Source organism: Chenopodium album, chromosome 3 (assembly GCF_948465745.1).
Source record: "Chenopodium album chromosome 3, dcCheAlbu1.1, whole genome shotgun sequence".
In the NCBI taxonomy this organism is placed as follows: Eukaryota; Viridiplantae; Streptophyta; class Magnoliopsida; order Caryophyllales; family Amaranthaceae; genus Chenopodium; species Chenopodium album.
Window position 1 is genome coordinate 43,607,073 of NC_137836.1, and position 12,964 is coordinate 43,620,036.

Genomic DNA, 12,964 nt, shown 5'->3' on the forward strand with positions numbered 1-12,964 from the left:
CTTTTGAACCGATGCCTTGGTCCTTGTAATAAGCCAATGCTTAGTCGCTTAAGCTAAGTGAGACGATCGTCTTCAGGTCAATTACTTACTGCAGTTGTAATTGAGCCGACAACTAATCATGTCAATTTGCTTATAGGGGCTAACTGGCGTACCAAGGAACCCGAAATTGATTTATGAGGTTCGCATAATTTAATATGGGGACCATGCATTGTGTCGCCGCACCAGCGCCTGCTGGAAAATGTGTCGCCGCACTTTGCTTTTGTCATCAGGAGACAACCTTGTCGTCTGGCGCTGGAGTCGGGTCTTCCCTATTTTGTCCTTGTTCCTGTTGTTCGTTGCTCGGCTTCGCTCCGAACTTTGAACTTGGTTGTTTCCTTTCAACCAAATCCGCTCAAACCTTTTGTAAATTAAAGCTTTTCATCTCTAATTTACTGATCCATGTAATTTTGTTCAAACTCCTCTTATCTCGGAAGACTTTCATGTGGTCATATTCGCGGCTTTCCAAAAAAATCCAGGAATGTTCTTGTTTGTTGGGATGTGCCTGCATTTATATTTTCGACTATAGGACTTTGCTTATCTTTTAATCATCTTAGTGGTTGACCTAAGTCTTAGTGTTGCTTGACTCATTAAGACTTACTTGTGACTTGACATGACTCAAGGTGTAAACTTGACTTAATGATGACTCACTACGTGTGACTCGTGTGTGCGTAGACTTAACTCAATGTGATAACACAACATGACTCAATGTGTACATGACTCATGTGTGCATTATAGTGTGATCGTGTGACTTGAAAAAATGCAAACAATAAAAAAATTTCCATCATTTTTTGTGGAGGGTACCGACTTTCTCTCGAAAAAGAAAGACAGAAAAAGGAAGCAGTTTTATGGTGCATGTTGAATGAGCTTAGTCAAATGCTGTTTGATACTATCTCTCAAGGTTCAAGGATTAATTCATCCTAGGCTATCTCAATTGTTGACTCAATGATGAAAGTATTTGGGTAACTTAGGCACGGAGGCTAAGCACTTCATACATTTTGATGCAATGATGAGTGATGAGTGATTTTGTTATGACAAAGTATGCTTCTGCATTGTGTTAAGATTTCATGACATAGGGTTCCTAAGGGAAGTATATTTGGTCATGTATCTGTGATGTGTGTGATAGTGACACTTAAGTTAGGCCGCAAAGGCTAAGTGTGTGGAAAAATATATATTAAAAGGAGTCAAATGGTGGTGACTCTTAAGCTGGGTAGGCTAATAATGTAAGGATCAAGCCCCTAATTCTAGCTCTAAATGGATAAAAAAATGAGCATAGGGAATCCCTTGATATAATCATTGTGTGAGTGTGTGAATGTGAATATGAATGCATTTTTATTACGGCCGCACCTCGATGTGAGGTTGCCTACATATCCGTTAGGAATCAGGTCAAACGTAGCTCTAGCCGAACCTCGCACAATTATTATACCTCAAACAGGTCTTTTAAGGGTTGTAACGTGGTTAGGATAAAGGTTTGAAGAAGAAGGGGATAAAGGCTGAAGACCCTTGATAAGCCCCCAAGGTGTGCAACCCTACTTTTGAATCTTTATATTTTTATGCTTGAGGCTTCAACTCTATTTTAGCTCTCTTTTCTTTTTTTCATCCATATTTTGCTCTCTCTTTTGTTTTTGCATTTATTTTATTTTTATTAGTATATGGGCAATCCTGATCATGCGGTCTATAACTCACTTGGAATTCATGTTTCTCAGGCACGGTACCGAGCACTCGATGAGAAACGCAATATGAGACGTGTTCATATCAAATACATTTTCATATCAAAGACATTGGAACACTTGCCCTTTTGTACACTTTTATTATATATTTTTTTTTCCATTTTAATTTTTTTTGAAATCATCAAGCTTTTGAAATTGCATAAGTTACATACCATCCCATCCCAAGGTTAGGTAGATGTGGGTTGAAGAAAGAAAAGTCAATCGTTAGATGAGGCTCAAAGTGGTTTATCAAGAAAGGATTGCATATTTGAAGGGTAAAAGATAATATGATGTGGCTTCAAGGGGTGCCTCAAATCATTGGTATACCATGCGCTTAGTTCGGCATGGATTTTTTTTATGCGCTGTAATGAAATGATCATATGCAAGAAAATAAATGCTCATTTTTATTAAAGGAAAAGAAAGAATGATCCTAAAAAATAAATCTAAGGGGAATAAAAAGGTGCCTATGCTAGAATTATTGGGGAAGGGATAAATAAAAGATATAGAAAAAAAGAGGTCGCAAAATCTTGTCGTTGAAGCTCGCCTTGTGTTGTTTGCTTTATCATCACTCGCTCTTCTTGCTAGCTGGAGGTATGGGAAGCTTGTTATTACCCATCAAATGTTGGATAGCCTCTTTTAGCTTCCAACATCTCTCAGTAGTATGACCCCTACCTTGATGGTACTTGCAATGTGCATCTGGATTCCAACTAGGCAATATCTTTTCAGGTGCGGGGTCTTGAATAGGTCCAATACGAGTAACCAATGGGAGTAATGAGTCCCTTAGTATGGAGTCGATTGAAGGTAGCATCGTATCTCATCCCAATGAGGGTGAATTCTTTCCTTAGTTGCTTCTTAGATCCTTGGTTATCCATGTCTAAAACCTCACTGAGATCAAAGGTACTAACATTGTTACTAGAGTGGGCGTTTTCGGAAGAAGAAGGATTGTTGTTCTTCTTTCCTTTCCAGCCACTGTGGTTACTATTTTTAGTAGCTTTTTGCTTTGCGAGGTCATCTTCGATCTCGATGCCTATGTCATAGATAGCCTTTAAAGTATTCAAGTTGTGTTGATATTTTAAGTGCTTTGAATACGTTTCTTGTAAATTTTTGATGAACATCCTCACGGATTCTTTTCCAGTAGGGATTTCGATCATGTTGGCAGAAGTTTCCCTCCACTTGTTGAAGAAGGAGGTGAACCCTTCGCTTTCTTTGTGTTTTAGCATCTTAAGTTGTCTATGGTCGGTTTCAATTTGAATATTACACTTATATCTATCCATGAAAGCATTTTTTTATTCCATCCCAGGTAGAGGTCTTCTCTTTATCAAGGGAGAAGAACTAATGTTGACAAATTGTTTCAAGAGATAGCTAGAATAAATAGTGAAAAATATTCTTATCAATCCCTTTAATGTTCATTACAGTTTCAAAGGACCTTAAATGAAAGTAAGGATTGTCAGTTGGCTTAAACTTGGGGATGTCATTGGCATTGAACTTCTGCGGAAGAAGATCCTTGTCCACTGAGACCCCTTGTGAGCTTATGCCCTGGAATCTGTAGTCATTGTATATTTTACTCTAGCTTTCTTGCATGATCTCCATTTGTTGTTGTTTCACAGGGTCATTGATTTGAAGGGTTAAAGCCTTTAACACCTCAGTCACTTCAACCATTTGGTTCTTAAGCTCATTGACTTCTTCTTGACTTGCCATTATCTTCTTAGATTTTCTCTTTTGACGAATCGGTTTATCAAAAAGTTGAACTTGAATAAAGGTGTTGTCCTTGATTAATCGCCCTTATCTCCTTGACCAAGTATTGTTGAAAGCGAAATTAGGGATAAGTTTTTTATTATTTATTTTGACTCAAGCTCAATTGATCATGTAATAGATTGAAAGAGGATGTGGAAGAGAATAGAAATGGAATAGACCCTCAACTCAAATGACGGAAAAACGACTCATGCATGAACCTAAGGCATGGTCACGGTGTGAATAGAGTATGTACAAAGTGTGTGCTAAGACTAGTGAGTTTAGGTGACATGTTAAGACTCGTGTCATGACCATGTGGCTAGACTATGTGACTAGACTCAATGAAGGACTAAATAAGGTTACTGCCATTAACAAAATGATTGAAATAATTAATAAACTGTTTAAATAGACTCGTCGTGATGACTCGAGCAAAAAAATGAACTGTCGCCAAAGCAACAGGACTGTCGCCGCACACTGCAGTGCAGCGCCGGACGACAGAGTTGTCGAACAGCGTTGCACAACAGCATTCGGCGCTGCAGCCTAGATTTTTGCGCCATTACTGGAGCATTAAGCTAGGACTGCTTTCAGTATTTTTACTCTACGGGGACATGCCTAAAGTTGTACTAATTCAGTTTTGATTAATTTATTAAACTTTAATTACTCAAATTGATTAATTAGTTAATTAGGCCAAGTCCTTTAAGTCATTAATCAGTTTATTTATACTTATTTACAAACACAAGTGTAAGGAGGGTGATCCCATCGTAAGGGGTACTCTCCTTAAATGCCCATGGCCACTTAAAAGCCTAGGACTTTACACTTGTTAGGGTGTAGTAGGATTTGAATTCCTGACTGTTTGGGGGACCTTGAATTAGAATTGATTCTATCATTACGCCTTTTTGTAAGAAACAAGTAGGAGTCGCCAATGAGTTTTAGGAAATACTCATAAACCTCGTTCATGCCTTTCTTCCATGTGGAGTTCATGGAATAATTAGCACGAATCATAAGTTTACCCATACCCAAATTGGTCTATAAACTAGAAATGAGTTCGGGAGCGAGGGTACTAAAATAACGTTCCTTTTAGAGGGGAATCGTTATCCTAGCCCTAGTGTGGCCTCTACTAGCTCTTCGTTTTTTACAATTTCATCACCAAACAATATATGCAACGCGATACCTAAAACTATGTTAGTTGATTTTATTTAGAAGCATTAATTCACGTAGGAATTACATCGTAATGTCGTTATTCTTATTTAATCAAATTCGTGAAAAGGACAAGAAAATAAAAAATATTCGCCTTGGCTTAAGTGACCAACCAACAATTATTTAATTCAATTCTAATCTTTATTTAAAGTAAGATACTATGTGGAATTGATTGATTAATTATTTTAAAGGTGATCAAACAACATTAATTAATTAATTAAAGTCCTTTTAAACAAGAAAATAAATTTGATTTAACTAAGTGCCCGGGAACCTCCTTCTTGTTGGGGGACCTCCACCGTTTAGAACACTTATGGACTCCTTCTTGTTGGGGAACCTCCACCGTTTATAACACTTATGGACTCCTTGTTGGGGAACCTCCACCATAGTAACAAAATATCAAAAGGGTGAGTGTTTAGGACAAGAGGGGCTAGGTTGCACAAGTTCACAATTATTTCGCCAGAGTTTTAGGTTAATTTCCGTCCCTTTAAGCCTCGATCTAAGCTCGTATTTATAGGGAATTATTAGGTTTAGGGTTTCGAGCATTCTGCTGCAACAGGTATCGCGCGCAACAGAATGAGTTGCGCGCGACATTCCAGCGCAAGTGATTAGGTTGCGCTGCTATGGGCAGCGCAACTCATTGTCTTGCGCGCGGCTTTATGGTAAGGTTCGATTTTATATTTTTCATATAATTCTGAATCTTCCGCAGCGCAACTCTGGAGGTTGCGCTGGATGTCCCGCGCAACTGAATTAGTTGCGCGCGGCAGCCCAGCACGACTCTTTGAGTTGCGAGCGGCTTTTTCTGCGGCAGCACTAAGATTTATCCTAGGCGCTCCTAAATCCATTATTATTAGATTTTAAGCACGAGCTTATGCCTAATTATGATCGGGTTTAGATAATTAGACCTTTGTTTTGGATTTTTCTTTAATTTGGGCTAGTCTTTTGTGTTTTGTGGCTTAACTAGTTATCCATAAGTATTCTTCACTTTGACCCGACTCGAAGATGGTTTTATTTATCGTCATTTCCTTCTTGTCATGACAGGAGGCCAAAAGTAGATGCCTACAGATAGCCCCCACTTTGATCGAGTCTAGAATAGACGATGATCAAAGTAGTCAAGGAAATAAATCTGAGACTCATTCTGCGAAGTTCTCTAAGGATAGAGAATCTTTCAGTGATGTTTAAGGATGTCGAAACAATCCTTGGTTCGCTAAGTGTTTGAAACAAATAGCTATTAAGGCTAGAAAAGGATTTTTCTAGTCTTAACGCGCTAAAGAATCTAGATTGATCCTTTACAATTGTGGAACGCTTTTACAAGTAAAGGTGTTCTAGGTGATGTCAAGTCATGAGAAGAGATCGGTTTTAAAAGGATAAAAGGGGAAGATTTCCTCTCAATCGTGTCATTGTTGGTCTAAAGTCCCTTGATATGTCATTGAAACTGTAGCCTGACTTTAACAAAGTAAAAAGATTAAAAAGGATTTTCGGTATTAGAGCCGAAATGGTCCGGTATTCGTGTCGGAAGTCCACAAGATAGAAATACATGTCTCAGGACAGGAGGCATATATCCAAATTCAGTAAGAGGAAAGAAAGTCAACAACTCTCTCAGCAGTTTTGTCCACAAGATGAGTACACGTGTCTCAGGACTGGGGGCACGTGACTACATAGGCGCGACATCGTCTCGTCGCTTCTTTATACAGGGATGATTTCGACACCCTAACTGTCCGGTAAGTTAGTAAGCGCACTAACTACCGTATTTGCTCCCATTCAAGAAGTGCCTGTTCCTGAAGGTTCGGCGTGCCTATCGACTTGTGAGCGAATGCCTACAGTAATTCTCTACCTTTTAGTCCCGAGAAGTAGATCTCGCAAAGCTTGGGCTGAGTGAAATTTTACCCAACACCTAAGCCGTACAATTTTGCGCCGTACGATACGTCATTTGCATTTTTACGTTGCATGAAAACGCCTTCCATTTTGCTTCGGACGTGAAAAATGAAGAAAACCAGGACATTTGTAACATCAGTATAGTAAAATGACAAACCTGTCTATGGGTGCTTTTACGTAAAGCACAACCACGGAATGTCATAAGGCACTCTTACAAAAAACGTTCAAAACGTATGCTTGGGGAAGGCACAAAGCACGGTGTGCATGCAATATGATGCAAAAAACTAACAAAAAAAAAACAAACTACAATATGCAAAGCAATTTAAAAAATATTTTGATAATTTGTGCGCCATTACGTTTAATAACGAGCAAAAACCGTTAAAAATGATCAAACGAATCAAAATCAAAATCCCGATCTTTTAGTGACCAGTATCCGTGCGCAACTCAGAGGGTCGCGTTGGCCAGGCGCACGCATCGTTCTGAGTTGCGCTAGTATGTCACGCGCAACAGATTCAGTTGCGCGCGACATTTATGTCAGTAAAGTGAAAATCGCAAACGCGATTTTTCACTTCACTCTTTCTTTCTCCTTCCTTTGCCATTTTCAACCCTTTCTCTTACTAGGAAGCTCAGTTTTTTACGATTTTCGAAGCTAAAGGAAGAAAATTTCGTCCTTAATTCATATTTGCTATAATCAAATGTAAGTTTTTTTGCTAAAATTTGTTCTTTTTCGGTTGAATTTGAACGATTTTTAAATCGTTAAACCCCAAATTTCGAATTTGGGGGTTTTCGATTCGGTCCATTATCCTTGAAATTGTTTGTTATATGTTGTCATGCTATGTTTAAGGAGTTTTTTGCAACAAATTTCATGAAAAATGGTTAAGTATTGAACCTTGTATGAGCATTTCTTTGTTCAAGTTTGTTCTTGCTTTTTTTTTTTGAATTTTGGTTGATTTTATTGCTTTTTCTTGCTCATTTTGGTTATAATTGCTGATTATAATGTATATTATACTGATGGAACTAATATTATTTTCATAATTAATTTTTGTGAAATTTGAATTGTGGAAAAATGGCGCGAAACATATTCTTATCTTATTTTTGTCGTATTCGAACTTCAAAATTGTTTGGTAGACGATAATTGTGTTTATATTACTGTTATTCGTCTAAAAGTAGTTGATTCTTTGGGATTTTGGAATACAATCCCTTGAATACTTAGTTGAAACTGCTATAGGATGGCTTTTGTGGGTGTTAGAAGCCCCCATTTATTGAGTTTAACTACAGGTATCGTAGCCCCCAAGTATGCGTGGCATTCAATTTTCACGTTTTGCCCTATTGGCAGCCGTTATGCTGCCGAAATGGGTCTAGAATACATATGTTAGTTTAGTTTAGGAAATAAAGTAAACTAATTAAAGAAAATTTATTTGTCATAGCATGGACACACCTCCATTTGTCGATGCTGATGAAATTCTCGGTGGTCTGGACGAGGTAGTTCACCCTTGGAAGAGGGTGACCCGTCCTCGAGAGGAGGTTCGAGAGCGACGCGTCGCGACTGATCGACGTCGCCAAGAGGATGTGGTTTAGGAGGCTACTCCCAACTGGGACCCTAGGGTCCTTAAGTGGGACCCTGACCATCACGTTTCGATCAGAGGGTGGCGCGACATTGTGAGTTTTTTGCCCTTTCGTTTCTTTCTCTTTTCCTTCGTCTCTCCTTTTTAAACCATAACCGTTTTTTTTATTTTTTATTCTTTTATTTAGAGTGAGCCTAGCATGCGTTTGTACGGCTCTGGTGATCTACAATCCCGTTTTGATAGTCTGCCCGAGGTGGCAAAGGAGATTGTAGCACTTTCTGGGATGGACTCCCAGCTGGTGGCTCTTTGGGATTTATTGAGTCAGCCTACATCGTCAGCTTTCCTCCATGGATTGCTGGAGTTTTGGTGGGATTCCACTGATGAGTGACATTTATGTCACTCTTAGGAAGTATTTTTAGAGTCATTTTCGCGTTTATTTTATCTTATTTTCCCTTTCTTTCTCCTGTTTTCTCTTAATAACATTTCTTGTTTATTTTGGTAATTTTGTCGTGTTTTAGTTCTTTTCGTAGTTTTTATTAGAATTAGTTTATTTTCGTATTTTATTTGCTTTTGATTTGTTATATTTCGTTCTTTATTTTTCCTTGAAAGTATTCTAATTTACTTTTATTTATTTTAATTGGTTTTGATTCTATTTTATTCCACTTTCTTTGCTTGTATAGTTTTTGTTTAGTTTTTATTAGTTTTAAGTTTATTTTGTTATTTATTTGATTTTATTTACTTGTATAGTTTTATTTAATTTTTATTAGTTTAGTGTTATTTCTCTTTTTCTATTTTACTTTATTTTATTCCTAATTTATTTATTTCTTTTTTATTTGTCTTGATTTCTCCTCGGTTTTGTGTTTAGGGTCCCGGGTTTCATGTCAAGTGAGTTCGGAGTTCGGGGACGAGTGAAAGTGTGCAATTCTTCTTTGATGGCTGCTGCCCACCTCTTATCCATCACTCCACCATATCTTATCCTCCACCACAACAGCACCTCACTCCCGTGCAACCCCGCAAACACCACACACACCACCACCTCACTCCTCTGCTCCCTGCTACACCACCACAGCCTAAACCAGCCTGCAACCCCTCACACCACTCACAACCAGTCCAGCCTTACCACCGCAAACACCACACACACCATCAGCCACCGTTCCCACAAACCAACAACAATTCGCCACCACCAGCTGCCGCAAACAGAGCAGCCACGCATCTACTAACCTCAACAACTACAGCAGCCACGCACCACCAGCTCCACCGCTTTTAACCAACCAAATCAGCCACCAATTAACCTCTTCCTTCCACTCACACCACCTGACCACAGCAGCCCCGCACCAGCCACACAACACCACTCACACACCAGCACCAACAACCACCTTCACGCGCAGCCGCAATTGCCCAAACCAGCCACGCATTCCTATCCCTTGCTCCAATTCACCTCACAACAACAACAATCAGCGCACCTGCACCACCGTCAACAACCACCACCAATTAAGCAACCAATCGACCCAAAAATCAGAACAATTAGCAAATTAATCAAGTTCGAGCAAATCAATGAGTGTTCTGCCGAACTTCGAGTCAGAGACTTTGAGGGTTTTATTATTCGAAGAGGAGTGGTCGAACATACCCTTGGTTCGACCGAACCAACCCCGTAGTTCGGTCCAACCAGCCACCGGTTCGATCGAACCATTTCACGAGCTTCTCACGCGAGTTTTAATGAAAATTGAACGGCCTTGATTGATTGCTGGTTGATGAAGATGTCGGTGATGATTTTGAGCCATTGATGATGGTTGTTCGATGATGATGATGGAGCAGCCATGAATATCGAAGAAGAAATGGGGGTAGCTGATTGTTTTGGTGGGGATTTGTGGGTTTAGTTTATTATTTCATTTTCTTTTTCTTTTATTTTTTTTTTTATTATTTCTTTGTTTTCTTTTCTCTTTTCTTATTTTCTTTCTTTTATTTTTATTTTTATTTTAGTTTCTTATTTTTACTTTTCCTTTTTAATTTATTTTATTTTATTTTCTTTTCATTTTCTATTTTTCCTAGCTTAGTATAAATACCCAATTTTGGGGGTAATTAAAAGAGGATGGAATAACTATCTATTCTACTCTCTAATTAGTTTTAGGTTAGGTTAGGATTAGTCTTCATTGGTAGAGAGAGAGAGAGTGTGGTTTTCTTCATTAATGAACTTGGATTTTGAAGAACGAGCTTGTTCAATCCTTTGTAGACCTTCATCTTCAATTAATGAGCAATCTCTTACTCTTTCTCTTTACCTTTGTTTTTGATTTTGCTTATTTGCTTTTATTTTTCTTCTTTTCTTATTAATCATGTTGATGCTCATTGATTTGATGATTGATATTGTTTTCAATATGATTTGTGAGTAGTCATCTAGCCAAGGGTGTGGGGATGGTGTAGTTGCTTATTGATTTGATGGTTTAGTTCCTAAAAATACTTCCTAAGAGTGACATAAATGTCACTCATCAAATTCCCATAAAAACTAAAGTCTAAAGATGCTAAAACAAGAAATAAAACACTTAGGCACCAAGGGAAATGGGTAGGTGAAGTTGACGCTTGACCATACAATAACAAAGTAGCATATCAATGGTAAACTAAACATGCATGAATATCGAAGTAAAGGTCCAATCTAGCCGCCTTCCGGGGTCAATTGCCTTCTCCTAACATAGCCTCTATGTTTCCACATTAGAACCATATACTAGGAGGTACTATTAAATAACAATCGATAGTAATGAATTTCAACTAAGTCAACTTCCGTTACTTATTAGTAAAGACTCATCTTTGATCAACTAACAATGTGCACTTGCAAGAAAGACCAAAGAATATCAAGCATGCAAAGACTTTAATCACCATTAACATAACCCCAACATTATTAAAAGCATGAACAATTAGCAACTACACCATCCCCACACCCTTGGCTAGATGACTACTCACAAATCATATTGAAAACAATATCAATCATCAAATCAATAAGCATCCACATGATTAAAAAGAAAAGAAGAAAAATAAAAGCAAATAAGCAAAATAAAAAACAAAGGTAAAGAGAAAGAGTAAGAGATTTCTCATTAAATGAAGATGAAGGTCTACAAAGGATTGAACAAGCTCCTTCTTCAAAATCCAAGTTCATTAATGAAGAAAACCACACTCTCTCTATCTACCAATGAAGACTAATCCTAACCTAACCTAAAACTAATTAGAGAGTAGAATAGATAGTGATTCCATCCTCTTTTAATTACCCCCAAAATTGGGTATTTATATTAAGCTAGGAAAAAATAGAAAAAGAAAAGAAAAGAAAATAAAATATATTAAAAAGGAAAAGTAAAAATAAGAAACTAAAATAAAAATAAAAATAAAAGAAAGAAAATAAGAAAAGAGAAAAGAAAACAAAGAAATAATAAAAAAAAATAAAAGAAAAAGAAAATGAAATAATAAACTAAACCCACAAATCCCCACCAAAACAATCAGCTACCCCCATTTCTTCTTCGATATTCATGGCTGCTCCATCATCATCATCGAACAACCATCATCAATGGCTCAAAATCATCACCGACATCTTCATCAACCAGCAATCAATCAAGGCCGTTCAATTTTCATTAAAACTCACGTGAGAAGGTTGTGAAATGGTTCGATCGAACCGGTGGCTGGTTCGACCGAACTACGGGGTTGGTTCGGTCGAACCAAGGGTATGGTCGACCACTCCTCTTCGAATAACAAAATCCCCAAAGTCTCTGACTCGAAGTTCGGCCGAACACTCATTGATTTGCTCGAACTTGATTAATTTGCTAATTGTTCTGATTTTTGGGTCGATTGGTTGCTTAATTGGTGGTGGTTGTTGACGGTGGTGCAGGTGCGCTGATTGTTGTTGTTGTGAGGTGAATTAGAGCAGGGGATAGGAATGCGTGGCTGGTTTGGTCAATTGCGGCTGTGCATGAAGGTGGTGGTTGGTGCTGGTGTGTGAGTGGTGTTGTGTGGCTGGTGCGGGGCTGCTGTGGTCAGGTGGTGTGAGTGGAAGGAAGAGGTTAATTGGTGGCTGATTTGGTTGGTTAAAAGCGGTGGAGCTGGTGGTGCGTGGCTGCTGTAGTTGTTGAGGTTAGTAGATGCGTGGCTGCTCTGTTTGCGGCAGCTGGTGGTGGCGAATTGTTGCTGGTTTGTGGGAACGGTGGCTGATGGTGTGTGTGGTGTTTGCGGTGGTAAGGCTGGACTGGTGGTGAGTGGTGTGAGGGGTTGCAGGCTGGTTTGGGCTGTGGTGGTGTAGCAGGGATCAGGGGAGTGAGGTGGTGGTGTGTGTGGTGTTTGCGGGGTTGCACGGGAGTGAGGTGCTGTTGTGGTGGAGGATAAGATATGGTGGGGTGATGGATAAGAGGTGGGCAACAGCCATCAAAGAAGAATTGCACACTTTCACTCGTCCCTGAACTCCGAACTCACTTGACATGAAACCCGGGACCCTAAACACAAAACCGAGGAGAAATCAAGACAAATAAAAAAGAAATAAATAAATTAGGAATAAAATAAAGTAAAATAGAAAAAGAGAAATAACACTAAACTAATAAAAATTAAATAAAACTATACAAGTAAATAAAATCAAATAAATAACAAAATAAACTTAAAACTAATAAAAACTAAACAAAAACTATACAAGCAAAGAAAGTGAAATAAAATAGAATCAAAACCAATTAAAATAAATAAAAGTAAATTAGAATACTTTCAAGGAAAAATAAAGAACGAAATATAACAAATCAAAAGCAAATAAAATACGAAAATAAACTAATTCTAATAAAAACTACGAAAAGAACTAAAACACGACAAAATTACCAAAATAAACAAGAAATGTTATTA